Genomic DNA, 12,803 nt, shown 5'->3' with positions numbered 1-12,803 from the left:
TCTTTTTTTGGTGGTGTATTCTGCGTGTGGGTTGCAGTTGGTGGTGTTTGATTATTAATCTGTTGGTGAGTGCTTTCCTCGTGTATTTCCATGTCGTCATTTGCGAGTGGATCAAATCTGTTTGACAATGGAATAGCGGGTCCATTTCCTTGTTGGTTAATCATTTTGGTGATTTTACTTTTAGCATTAGTTGTATTTGCATTTGCACTGCGTTTTCTGTTATTGATTGGTGTGATTACCGTGCTGAGATCCACTGCCGGAGGCATTTGTGGGGACTCTGTGAGGTTATGTTTACCTTCTGTGTCACTAATCGTATTTATGTAGCGCCGATACGTTTGGAACGTGAGACGGAACGCGACTCGGACGAGAACCGGTGCTTTCAACGTGGTATGGCCGTTGCCGAAGGTTACGAAACCTTGCCGGTTCATCTCAGAAACCAATTGAAGCAGCAGAGCCTGCGAATGTCGTTTAAAAAATTCCACTTCTCGGAATCGAAAGACTTTTTCGAGTCAAGTGAGGCAGTAAGTACTGTCGGTATAAATCATAGACCAACCGATGACGTTCAGAGAGAACCAATGAATGCTTGGAATTATCCAGTCTTCCATCATTCAGGGATGAAGATTGATTTGGCGTATAAGCTTGGAAAACTGTACAAAATTGAGACCTTGTGATGCTAGCAAAAAAATGAAAATAAAGAAATCAGCTCGTTTTCAGAGAACCTTGTGAGAAAAAAGGATGCCAACGGCACGCGGTGTTCCCAAGCGGTCACCCATCCAAGTACTGACCGCGCCCAACGTTGCTTAACTTCGGTGATCGGACGAGAACCGGTGCTTTCAACGTGGTATGGCCGTTGCCGAATGTTACGAAACCTTGCCGGTTCATCTCAGAAACCAATTGAAACAGCAGAGCCTGCGAATGTCGTTTAAAAAATTCCACTTCTCGGAATCGAAAGACTTTTTCGAGTCAAGTGACGCAGTAAGTACTGTCGGTATAAATCATAGACCAACCGATGACGTTCAGAGAGAACCAATGAATGCTTGGAATTATCCAGTCTTCCATCATTCAGGGATGAAGATTGATTTGGCGTATAAGCTTGCAAAACTGTACAAAATTGAGACTTTGTGATGCTACCTAAAAAATAAATAAGGAGTCACCTAATTTTCAGAGAACTTTGTGAGAAAAAAAAATGCCAACGGCACGCGGTGTTCCCAAGCGGTCACCCATCCAAGTACTGACCGCGCCCAACGTTGCTTAACTTCGGTGATCGGACGAGAACCGGTGCTTTCAACGTGGTATGGCCGTTGCCGTGGGTGTTGAAACCTTGCCGGTGCATCTCAGAAACCAATTGAAACAGCAGAGCCTGCGAATGTCGTTTAAAAAATTCCACTTCTCGGAATCGAAAGACTTTTTCGAGTCAAGTGACGCAGTAAGTACTGTCGGTATAAATCATAGACCAACCGATGACGTTCAGAGAGAACCAATGAATGCTTGGAATTATCCAGTCTTCCATCATTCAGGGATGAAGATTGATTTGGCGTATAAGCTTGCAAAACTGTACAAAATTGAGACTTTGTGATGCTACCTAAAAAATAAATAAGGAGTCACCTAATTTTCAAAGAACTTTGTGAGAAAAAAAAATGCCAACGGCACGCGGTGTTCCCAAGCGGTCACCCATCCAAGTACTGACCGCGCCCAACGTTGCTTAACTTCGGTGATCGGACGAGAACCGGTGCTTTCAACGTGGTATGGCCGTTGCCGTGGGTGTTGAAACCTTGCCGGTGCATCCCAGAATTCAATTGAATCTGCAGAGCCTGCGAATGTCGCTTAAAAAATTCCATTTCTCGGAATCAAGAGACTTTTTCGAATCAAGTTACGCAGTAAGTACTGTCGGTATAAATCATAGACCAACCGATGACGTTAAGAAAGAACCAACGAATGCGTGGAATTATCCAGTCTTCCATCATTCAGGGATGAAGATTGATTTGGCGTATAAGCTTGGAAAACTGTACAAAATTGAGACTGTGCGATGCTAGCAAAAAAATAAATGAGGAGTCACCTAATTTTCAGAGAATCTGGCGAGAAAAAAAGGTGCCAACGGCACGCGGTGTTCCCAAGCGGTCACCCATCCAAGTACTGACCGCGCCCAACGTTGCTTAACTTCGGTGATCGGACGAGAACCGGTGCTTTCAACGTGGTATGGCCGTTGCCGAATGTCTAGAAACCTTGCCGGTTCATCTTAGAATCCAATTAAATCTGCAGAGCCTGCGAATGTCGTTTAAAAACAACCACTCCTCGAAATCGGCCAACTTTTCTCAAACGAGTGCTATAACAATAAATATAACTGACGAACTTTGAAATCATACATAACAAGATGACGTTGATAAGGAAACCACTAATGTTTGGTTCCCGGTTCTCTAGTTCTCTGTCATTATATTTTTGTGGGAACCCACCTGGCCACCGGTTTCATTGTAGGAAATTTCAACGTTTCTCCAGTTCTTTTTGGTATCACGTTTTGTGACCTCAAGATTTGGCCTCAATAAAATTGTCTCACATTTTCACGTAATAATTTTTAGGTTTCAGACATTATAAGAACCTATAATTTTTACGAAAAGTTCATGCAGCTGTGGTTTCAGTTCCAAGGGTTGTTGCCTGAGATGTAGACAACCAGGTCGTCGGCGAAGGCAGTTGCTTCTTTGGAGGTAACTTTATTCAGGCCAAACTATATCAGGATTTTGCGATTGAGCACGTTAAATAAAATGGACGATTAACCGTCCCCTGATGCAGATCGTCGGCAATGGCGAACGTTTTAGAGGAGGTATTTGATCCAATCCATGCGCGAAAATGTTTGCCGTGCAACATTACCCACAGCATCTTTGTCAGATGCTTGTGAAATGTTTTTTTCAATAGCTTCTACAACATCCCGTCCAACCACTAGGTATCAAACGCTTTTTCAAGGTCAATCAGGCATGCTGCCACGCATTCGGTGATGTTCAAAGCTCAATAGATGTCCAATGTAAATTTGGATATTGTATGGATAATTGAGTGTCTGTGGCGGAAGCCAAACTCGCGCTCCAGAATATTAATTTTCATCCCAAATTACCGCTAGTGCCTTATTCATTACAACGTCGAATATTTTACTCATGCTTGGCATGCAGGCTTGTTGGCCTGTAGTTGGAGAGGTTTGAGCATTTTTGATGTGAAACATCTATAGCCGCACGTAAAACAGATTTCTGGCGTGGCGACGCAAGCCGTGGCGACGCAAGCCGTGGCGACGCGTCGCCACGCTATATGATGGTAGTACGGTGTGGCGACGCGTCGCCGTGCGCAATCGACTGTCCATTGTATACTCCCGGAGTGTATACAGTGTTTTGTTTTTGTTTACTACAGTACACATAACCTGTGTTTTACTTGAAAACAAATTTTTATAATTAAAGTGTGCATTTATCTGTGCATTAAGCACGTGTATATTTGGTGTGTTTTAACGCCAGTAAATGTAAAATCTACTTTCTTAGTAGATTAAAATTCACATAAATTTCATTGCATACAATGTTTTTAAATTGATTATTAATTTTAATTAATTTTAATTTCATTCTAATTAAAATTAATGCATCAGAACAATTGCTTAAAGAATAAATTTTATAAAGACTGATAAAATTGTATTTCAAAATCATCTGATGGCGTGTAGCGCACGAATGTTTTTCTTATTACAAAATAATGTCGATGTTTCACATCTGCCAGGCGTCCCGTGACGGCTCACATTTTTTTTGTCTCTTTGAGTAACGCTGTAACCTTAGCTGTCTTCCAACAAGCTGGGAAGTATATATTGTTCAGTGCATTATTGAACAATATGCAATAATATCTGACGATCTTGTATGGCAAGTGCTTAATTATGTTGGGGATGTGATCATAACCCACTGACTTTTTATTATGCAGATTTTTAAATATTGTCAATAACTCGAATTGAGACGTGCAGTGATTCGGGGTTTTCTCTCTTGAAGGACAAATTGCTGTGTTCTATTTGGAAAAGAAAATTGCCGTACTGTTACTGGTATTGTCTCCTTGTTTCTCCTGTTTTAATTCCATAACTTCAGTTTAAACTATCCGTATAGGATTGGGTTTTCTTCTGGACATTTGTGGCGGCGAAATGTGGCCCCTTCAAGACCAATCGTGTTGCACTGACGTAACTAAAGATCATATAGAAGTCTTTCCAAAACACCCATCTTTGAAACCAAACTGACGCAGCATAAAATCATCTTCAGACACTAGGAAATACAGAACTAAAGTGAAAATCAAAGAACATAGAACAATTTAGGATTTCAGACCATTCAGAACTAATTCAAGCTTCAGACCATAAATAACCAATCCAGACTTCAGATAATTCAGAACTCTTCGAAATCATGAACAAATCATTTTAAATCACCGAACGCTTATATTCAGAAACTCCAAACCTCAGTATCACTAAATAAATTAACAACATCGTTGTGAAACCAAATCTCCAAATTCATTACGAGAACGTCTTAGTGTTAACAAATGTATATTTGAATCAAAGCGTTGTTTACAAATAATTATTTCAATCACGCATAGTGATAGTTGACACGACCCACAACATAATTCCAGATTAAGGCAAGCTGAACGAGAAATCTATACTAGCAGATCATCGAAGTTCGTGAACCTGGATCACAAGGTTTGTGAATCGGGCTCAAGCCGAAAATCACGCAGTAAATGAAAGATTTCTCCCGATCTTCTTCCCAGAACGTGACACAATACTTACGACTTTGACCAAGTCCCATAAAATAATTGTTCACAAGAAATTTTTTTTTTCTCAAGATTGTATAAATTTGTCGGATGCAAATCTTTAGCATATAATTCATAGAGTATGGTCAAAATTATTTGTCTCTCTAATTATTAAGTATCAATGGACAAGGTGCGATCGGGAGAACATAAAGTGGCGGGGGTTTGGACCGGGGGGACCGAATCTGAGCCACGAGAACCAAGCTGTCTACTTGTATTTGCTCGAAAAGTCTAACTACGCAGTCCAGTTCCGGAACGCTGCGTTGCTATACATATAAAATCCAGATGTCTACGTTACAGTTCAGTACAAAATCGTCTCTAGACGAGACACACCTGACGAGCTATCAATTGCGATTATTAGTAGTGTTGTGTCGAATTATCGTTAACTGAGGTTTGCGAACAAATAGAGACACACTCATCAGAGTTATCAAATGATTCAAAATCTTCATTTATATCAAATAAAGTTCCCCCTTTTTTTGATTTATCGTTAGAAGTGAACTCTCTGAATTATCGAAGTGAGCGCATCTACTTTGAAAAAATCAACTTCCACAAAGCCCGTTTTATCTATCACCTTATCCGGGTCCTCCGGCAAGCTTCCTTGTGCATTTTCTAGAACTTTATCATCTTGTTGACTTTTAAGAAGCTTATCTGTACGATCGATTGTATCTATCTTATCTATCTAAATATCACGTTAGAATTGATCCCACCTGTCCTTGTTATTTGGATAAATGATCAAACCCCTAGATACGAATAAAAACACCATCAACGATGTTTTTGCGTTTATCTTTCTTACATTTTTTTGAGGTATTCTGAGCCAGTTGATCGACACTAATTGTTATGTGTTAAAACTATTGTCAATCAAAGTTGTTTTTTTTTTTTCTGAAGTTGATCACTCTTTAAACAAAATGAGATGCTTTTACACATACAAAATACAATTATTCAACAAATTACGCACATTTTAGATATTTTGCAGGAATGCTGCGAGCACCGAATCAAGGGCTAGAGTTGGGAAATGAACGACTTCTTTCGCACTTTCTCTGCCGTTGGTCCAACGCCATTTTTGGTGAGTTTTCCGTATTTTCCGAGTTTTTGCTAAAAAAAAAAGCGTAACCATGGCTGTCACCTGTGGTCGATGTGAATCTGATATTACAAAAATTTCGTATTCTACAACATGTATAAGTTTGCGCGAAAATTATTTTCGCCATACAAGTATCAAAGAAGAAAGGGGAATTCCGCAAGATGAAGTATTCCCAAAAGCATTTCACTAAATGTGCGTAAAATGCAAACGCAAACACAACGGGACGAAAGAAGTACCTGTGGATCAGGAACAGACCCTATAAATGGCATCGTCTCAAGCAAACCGACATGGATTGAGACGTACACCATCAACAACGGACTTATTCGATTGATCAATCCCTGTTTTAGAGCGATCTCCTTGGTTTAGATGTTCTCCGAATACCAGCAGAAACGGATGAAAGTAGAGACCCGGAAAACATGACATTGACACATGGTTCTCAAAGAGGCGGTCAAGGAAAATTATAAGTTGTCGAGTTCCGGTTCCGATTTATTCAACATACCTTAATTTCAGTACAAGTGTTCCATTGACAGTGTATTATACTATGACAAGTTGCTAAATAGTATTAGAGTGAAAGGCAAAGAAAATATGAGAAAAGAGAAGTGCGGTACACGTTAGTTTCAGCCGAATATGAAAAATGTTATATATGACAGTTATTTTTGTAGTTTGTAAGTACAGTTCAAGTTTTGTCCTGCACAGAGAATCATATTGCTACTATTTCATGGAACCTATATCAAAATCAATTTATAAGTGAGTGTCCCCGTATAGTCTTGGTATTTACTTAGCTGTTAGGTCCTACGCCATTTTAAATGCCATTCTTGCAATTCTTGGTTGGTTCTTTGCTGCTGGTCCTTTGATCTCTTCGTGAGTCTTTTCTGCGTTCCTTGGGAACCAATTAGTCTAGAGTCATACAAATCGATTCTGAGAGGAAAACTTGTTTACTTCAAAAATCACGAAAAAAGTAAAGCTTACCCCTTTCGATTTTTGGTCCAAATATTAACGAGTTCAAATAGTGCTGTAATTGATTCAATTGTACACTATGTCGACGGAATTTTGCGAGAGAAATCGATTGCGCGCAGTGCGAATACGCTGCGAGCAATGGGTCGAGAGTTACAGCTGAACAACGAAAAACTTTCTTCGTACTTCCTCTGCTGTTGGTCTCACGCTCTTTTTATATTTTTTCTGCGTTCCTGGGATCTAACACTTTGTGGATTCGGTTCCACCGTATTATTAGAGTGTTTTTCCAGTCGATCCTTGAATGAGTGATATTAGAGTGATATTCCAGGTAATCATTCAAATTCCACTCAATTCTCCGATGTACTTGTGAAATTTTTCCACTGTGGTTTCTCCAAAATTACGCTTCAAAAATCGACTCTTGTATCACCAAAATATCACAATTTTAATGCACTGGCAATCTTTGAATTATAAGTCCAAGTACTTCCGAATTTGACTTAGTCCCGTCCGGAAATATCCAATTTCAGCTCTTACAGAAATAAGCGTCAAAATCGCGATAAAAACTTTAAACGCGTTAATTTTAAATGCGTTTATCTCAAAACCATATTTCTCAATCTGGTTGACATAAAATCTCAAGTTCTATCCAACAGATTAACTTGAAATTTGGTATGAATCTTCAGTATACATCCCTTTATACAGCCCATACCACAGGCAGTGCGAAATTGTTATTAAAATTATTTTGAAAAATTGTATAACATCTAAAAAGAAATATTAATTCTGCCTCCAAACAGTCGCGATTTCCGTAATTTTTTGTTTTCTCTCTCCTTGGTACGGACTATAACTATATTCTTACTAATCGAGAAAGATCATCGTTTTTCTGTTCCGGATAAATGGGAGCACTATCATTGTATCAACTACTTCAACCGATTTTTTTGTAACGGCCGTACTTGGAGGCCCATGAGTTTTTTAATTTCTGTCTTCTCACAAAAATTTAACTGCAAGAAATTGTTTTTTTTTTATATATCAAGCCCAAAAAACGCTCAAAATTCAAACCTCTGGATCAGAATACCCCGTCAATCGCAACGAGATTGAGTTTGTCGACCCTGAGCTTTTTTCTGACATTATGAGTGATTGCTGAGAAAAGATTATCCAGTCGGGTGTATAAATTTTAAATACTTAGCGAGTTCTGAACGACGGCTTCTTGTATTTTCAGTAACTGATTGACGAGAACCGGTAAAATCAACACGGTACGGCAGTTGCTGAAGGAAATACTGCTGTGTCTCCTTATTTGAAAAACCGAACAAATCTATAGAGCCTGCGAATGTCGTTTAAAAAATTATCCATTTCCCGGGACCGAGAGACTTTTTCCCAATCACGTGCTACAATAAGTGTAACTGACAAACTTTGGAATCGTACGCAACAACATGACTTTGAGAAGAAAACCATGATTGCTTCGAACTCTCCAGTCTCGTGGATTGAGATTGATTGTGCACCTGTATTTAAAAAACTGTAGAAGATTGAGACTCTGCGCTGCTAGCAAAAAAATAAAAATGAAGATATCAGTTCATTTTTAGAGAACCTTAGGAGAAAAAAAAATGCCAACGGCACGCGGTGTTCCCAAGCGGTCACCCATCCAAGTACTGACCGCGCCCAACGTTGCTTGACTTCGGTGATCGGACGAGAACCGGTGCTTTCAACGTGGTATGGCCGTTGCCGAATGTCACGAAACCTTGCCGGTTCATCTCAGAAACCGATGGAATCTGCAGAGCCTGCGAATGTCGTTTAAAAAATTCCACTTCTCGGAATCGAGAGACTTTTTTGAACCAAGTGATGCAGTAAGTACTGTCGGTATAAATCATAGACCAACCGATGACGTTCAGAGAGAACCAACGAATGCTTGGAATTATCCGGTCTTTCATCATTTATGGATGAAGATTGATTTGGCGTATAAGCTTGGAAAACTGTACAAAATTGAGACTTTGCGATGCTAGCAGAAAAATAAATAAGGAGTCACCTAATTTTTAGAGAACCTTGTGAGAAAAAAAGATGCCAACGGCACGCGGTGTTCCCAAGCGGTCACCCATCCAAGTACTGACCGCGCCCAACGTTGCTTAACTTCGGTGATCGGACGAGAACCGGTGCTTTCAACGTGGTATGGCCGTTGCCGAATGTCATGAAACCTTGCCGGTTGATTTGAGAAACCAATTGAAACTGCAGAGCCTGCGAATGTCATTTAACAAATTCCACTTCTCGAAATCGGGAGACTTTTCTCAAACGAGTGCTATACCAGTAAGTATAACTGATGAACTTTGAAACATAGACAACAAAATGAGGTTGAGAATGAAACCATAATTGCTCTGAACTCTCCAGTTTCGTGATTTGAGACTGATTGGACACGTGCATTTGCAAAACTGTACACAATTGAAACTTTGTGATGTTCGCAAAAAAATAAATGAGGAGTCACCTAATTTTCAGAGAATCTTGCGAGAAAAAAAGGTGCCAACGGCACGCGGTGTTCCCAAGCGGTCACCCATCCAAGTACTGACCGCGCCCAACGTTGCTTAACTTCGGTGATCGGACGAGAACCGGTGCTTTCAACGTGGTATGGCGGTTGCCGTGGGTGTTGAAACCTTGCCGGTGCATCTCAGAATTCAATTGAATCTGCAGAGCCTGCGAATGTCGTTCAAAAAATTCCATTTCTCGGAATCAAGAGACTTTTTCGAATCAAGTTACGCAGTAAGTACTGTCGGTATAAATCATAGACCAACCGATGACGTTCAGAAAGAACCAACGAATGCGTGGAATTATCCAGTCTTCCATCATTCAGGGATGAAGATTGATTTGGCGTATAAGCTTGGAAAACTGTACAAAATTGAGACTCTGCGATGCTAGCAAAAAAATAAATAAGGAGTCACCTAATTTTCAGAGAACTTTGTGAGAAAAAAAAATGCCAACGGCACGCGGTGTTCCCAAGCGGTCACCCATCCAAGTACTGACCGCGCCCAATGTTGTTTAACTTCGGTGATCGGACGAGAACCGGTGCTTTCAACGTGGTATGGCTGTTGCCGTAAGTCAGTAAACCTTGCCGGTGCATCTCAGAATCCAATTGAATCTGCAGAGCCTGCGAATGTCGTTTAAAAAATTCCACTTCTCGGAATCGAAAGACTTTTTCGAGTCAAGTGACGCAGTAAGTACTGTCGGTATAAATCATAGACCAACCGATGACGTTAAGAAAGAACCAACGAATGCTTGGAATTATCCGGTCTTTCATCATTTATGGATGAAGATTGATTTGGCGTATAAGCTTGGAAAACTGTACAAAATTGAGACTGTGCGATGCTAGCAAAAAAATTAAAATAAAGAAATCAGCTCGTTTTCGGAGAACTTTCTGAGAGCAAAAAAATGCCAACGGCACGCGGTGTTCCCAAGCGGTCACCCATCCAAGTACTGACCGCGCCCAACGTTGCTTAACTTCGGTGATCGGACGAGAACCGGTGCTTTCAACGTGGTATGGCCGTTGCCGAATGTCGTGAAACTTTGCCGGTTCATCTGAGAAACCAATTGAAACTGCAGAGCCTGCGAATGTCGTTTAAAAAATTCCACTTCTCGGAATCGAGAGACTTTTCCCAAACGACTGCTCAAACCGACGAACTTTGAAATCATTTGCAACACGATGACGTTGAGAAGGAACCCGTGAATACCTGGAATCCTCCAATTTTCCATCATTTCTAGATTGATACTGATTCGGCACACATGCTTGACGTACTGCACAAATTCGCGACCCCAAAAGAAAAACGAGAACGCAACAGATGTGTCTCAAATCTTGTAATGCATTTCGAAAGTAAAATTCCATATGCACGCATTCCTTCCTGTTTGTCACTTGTCCAAAAGTACCGACCTACGTATAATGGACATCAGGCAATCGTATTCCCAGATTCAAATCTACACTAGTTACACTGCTCCAGTGTCGCGATTTTTGAATATTTTTTCGCTAACAATTTTTTTATTATACTTAAACGTATGCTCAATAATTTCCATAAACATTACCATCTTATAACCTTTTCTTCTATCAGAACAAAAAAAAAAATCATCAAGTTTTTAGGTTCTTACAGTGTTTTTACCACTTAATCAAAGAAATCATTCACTTTCGTGTGCACTTGCAAGCTTCGCGAGTTGTTGTTGAGCTCCTCGGTTTTTATAATAAACGGTGAATCCAACCGAGCTTCGATGATAAGCAGAATAACTTCATGAGGAGATTCGTGCAGCCTTGGTAAACAGTCGGGGAATATCCACGACAGTGAAACATAAAATGAGGAAATTCGAGTGTATCGAAGGACAATACTAGACGCGACCCGGATCCGTGACTAGATGGAGAATCACCGGATCCGCAAAGCGATCTCGGAAAGATTTGACGACTCAGATTCAGACTTCAGTGCGGCTTGAAACGGAGTTGGGGACGATTTCGCGGGGCGATAAATCACGTGAGTTGTGCGAACGCCCCATATTTTTATACACCAAAGCTCAACTTTTTCTCTCGCCTGTGAGATCTGTCCAGGCAATGATGCGATAGCCGAATCGGAGAATGTATAAACTCCATCGCCGTCAGATCTCGCCGCGAATGTCACGACGTCACGGGAACTTTGAAGGAATCCGAACAAATCGAGCGAATGTACGGTTTTTGCAACCATTTGACCTCTCGTCATCGTGTGAAGAAAACAAGCGGATATTCTTTCATTTCACGAGCGATTTCACTGCGAGCGTATTATCTAATCGACATCGTTATATTTTTTTCCTCTCAGGCGTGGTTCGAGTTTACTCATATTTCATATTTATTTCCAGTATAAAATTTGCGAGTACAAGTTCAGTAAATTTGAACAGAGGTGAATGTAATTTCCTGTTTGTTGGACTGGACTATAAATTAAATCTATAATTATTGAAGTATAAAAATAAATTAGATTTGATCTAGTGTAACATCCATTAATGACGGTGGAAAAAATTTATAAGTCAGCAAAAATATGTAATCTTTAGTGAACGGTAGTTAGTTTATCGCTTGTCTATAGGATTATAATTATTTATTTATTATGGCTTTTATTTTGATGTTGAATAACGCGAATTTTTCAATCTCAGTCACGTCTGTTGGCAGAAAATTTCTGTCACTTCACTTCGTCTGAAAAATACAATTTCGGTATTATGTCTAAGTCAGGATAGTTCACTAAGTTTACGTATATGTAGAATCACGGGTATAATTAGAAAGGTGTTAGAAAAAATGATCAAAAATGTGTTTTGAACGGATGACTAATTTTGAATCTACAAATCTTGACTAAATGAGTTTGGTGATGCTTTAGGAATAATTGAATCGTGTTGCATCATTTTTGTATCATTCCAAAAAGAATATGCCATTAGTTCGATTACTGTAAATTACTGCCCATAGCTTTCGGTGATAAATTCTTTATAAATCGTTTGATGGAATGGATCTTTTTTTCAGTCCATTATTTACTAGCAAAAACATTGTTCAGAATATCATGAGGCGTTGTAACTAACAATCGTATATTTTATTAAGAAGCATACTTAAGATGTTTAGCAAAACTCGTCTTAGACTCATCTCGTAGAAACTTCAGTCGTAAAAGAAATGAGTCTTAATTTCGGAATTTACTTTAAAATATTCGGATACTTTGAAATATTTTTTTCATACCTTACAGTTTTCGATTTTTTGCAAGCTCAACATTTTTCCATTTTGTTTCAATTCTTATCCGAGCGTTAGCCGAAAAATTCTTCCAAACGGTACAAAAATATTCTCTGAATACGGAAACCTGAACATATTAACTAAAATTATTTCGGTGCAAGAAAGAAAAAAAAAATTGTTGCAAAGCCTAATCCCTGAACTTTACACTTGTGTGTGTAAATCTTAGGGCAAATCTGACGTCATCAGTTACGTGAGTGCTCTTCGCGAGGCACCGAGGCAATTTGCATACCTGATAGAAGA

At 39.6% G+C, this 12,803-nt stretch overlaps 9 non-coding genes across 9 annotated transcripts; all 9 read right to left on the bottom strand.

The window, feature by feature from the left end:
- Positions 1 to 736: 736 nt before the first annotated feature.
- On the bottom strand, positions 737 to 855 carry LOC124295615. The gene has a single exon (XR_006905512.1). It is a non-coding gene; the product is annotated as a 5S ribosomal RNA (ribosomal RNA).
- Positions 856 to 1,187: 332 nt separating this feature from the next.
- On the bottom strand, positions 1,188 to 1,306 carry LOC124295624. The gene has a single exon (XR_006905521.1). It is a non-coding gene; the product is annotated as a 5S ribosomal RNA (ribosomal RNA).
- A 332-nt stretch (positions 1,307 to 1,638) lies between these two features.
- On the bottom strand, positions 1,639 to 1,757 carry LOC124295623. Its single transcript, XR_006905520.1, has one exon. It is a non-coding gene; the product is annotated as a 5S ribosomal RNA (ribosomal RNA).
- Positions 1,758 to 2,089: 332 nt separating this feature from the next.
- LOC124295622 lies at positions 2,090 to 2,208 on the bottom strand. Its single transcript, XR_006905519.1, has one exon. It is a non-coding gene; the product is annotated as a 5S ribosomal RNA (ribosomal RNA).
- A 6,208-nt stretch (positions 2,209 to 8,416) lies between these two features.
- Positions 8,417 to 8,535, bottom strand: LOC124295616. Its single transcript, XR_006905513.1, has one exon. It is a non-coding gene; the product is annotated as a 5S ribosomal RNA (ribosomal RNA).
- A 332-nt stretch (positions 8,536 to 8,867) lies between these two features.
- Positions 8,868 to 8,986, bottom strand: LOC124295621. The gene has a single exon (XR_006905518.1). It is a non-coding gene; the product is annotated as a 5S ribosomal RNA (ribosomal RNA).
- Positions 8,987 to 9,317: 331 nt separating this feature from the next.
- Positions 9,318 to 9,436, bottom strand: LOC124295617. Its single transcript, XR_006905514.1, has one exon. It is a non-coding gene; the product is annotated as a 5S ribosomal RNA (ribosomal RNA).
- Positions 9,437 to 9,768: 332 nt separating this feature from the next.
- Positions 9,769 to 9,887, bottom strand: LOC124295618. Its single transcript, XR_006905515.1, has one exon. It is a non-coding gene; the product is annotated as a 5S ribosomal RNA (ribosomal RNA).
- A 336-nt stretch (positions 9,888 to 10,223) lies between these two features.
- LOC124295614 lies at positions 10,224 to 10,342 on the bottom strand. Its single transcript, XR_006905511.1, has one exon. It is a non-coding gene; the product is annotated as a 5S ribosomal RNA (ribosomal RNA).
- Between the last annotated feature and the right edge of the window lie 2,461 nt (positions 10,343 to 12,803).

Source organism: Neodiprion lecontei, chromosome 7 (assembly GCF_021901455.1).
Source record: "Neodiprion lecontei isolate iyNeoLeco1 chromosome 7, iyNeoLeco1.1, whole genome shotgun sequence".
In the NCBI taxonomy this organism is placed as follows: domain Eukaryota; kingdom Metazoa; phylum Arthropoda; class Insecta; order Hymenoptera; family Diprionidae; genus Neodiprion; species Neodiprion lecontei.
The sequence above is the reverse complement of the archived record's forward strand: the minus strand, read 5'-3'. Positions and strand labels throughout refer to the sequence as shown.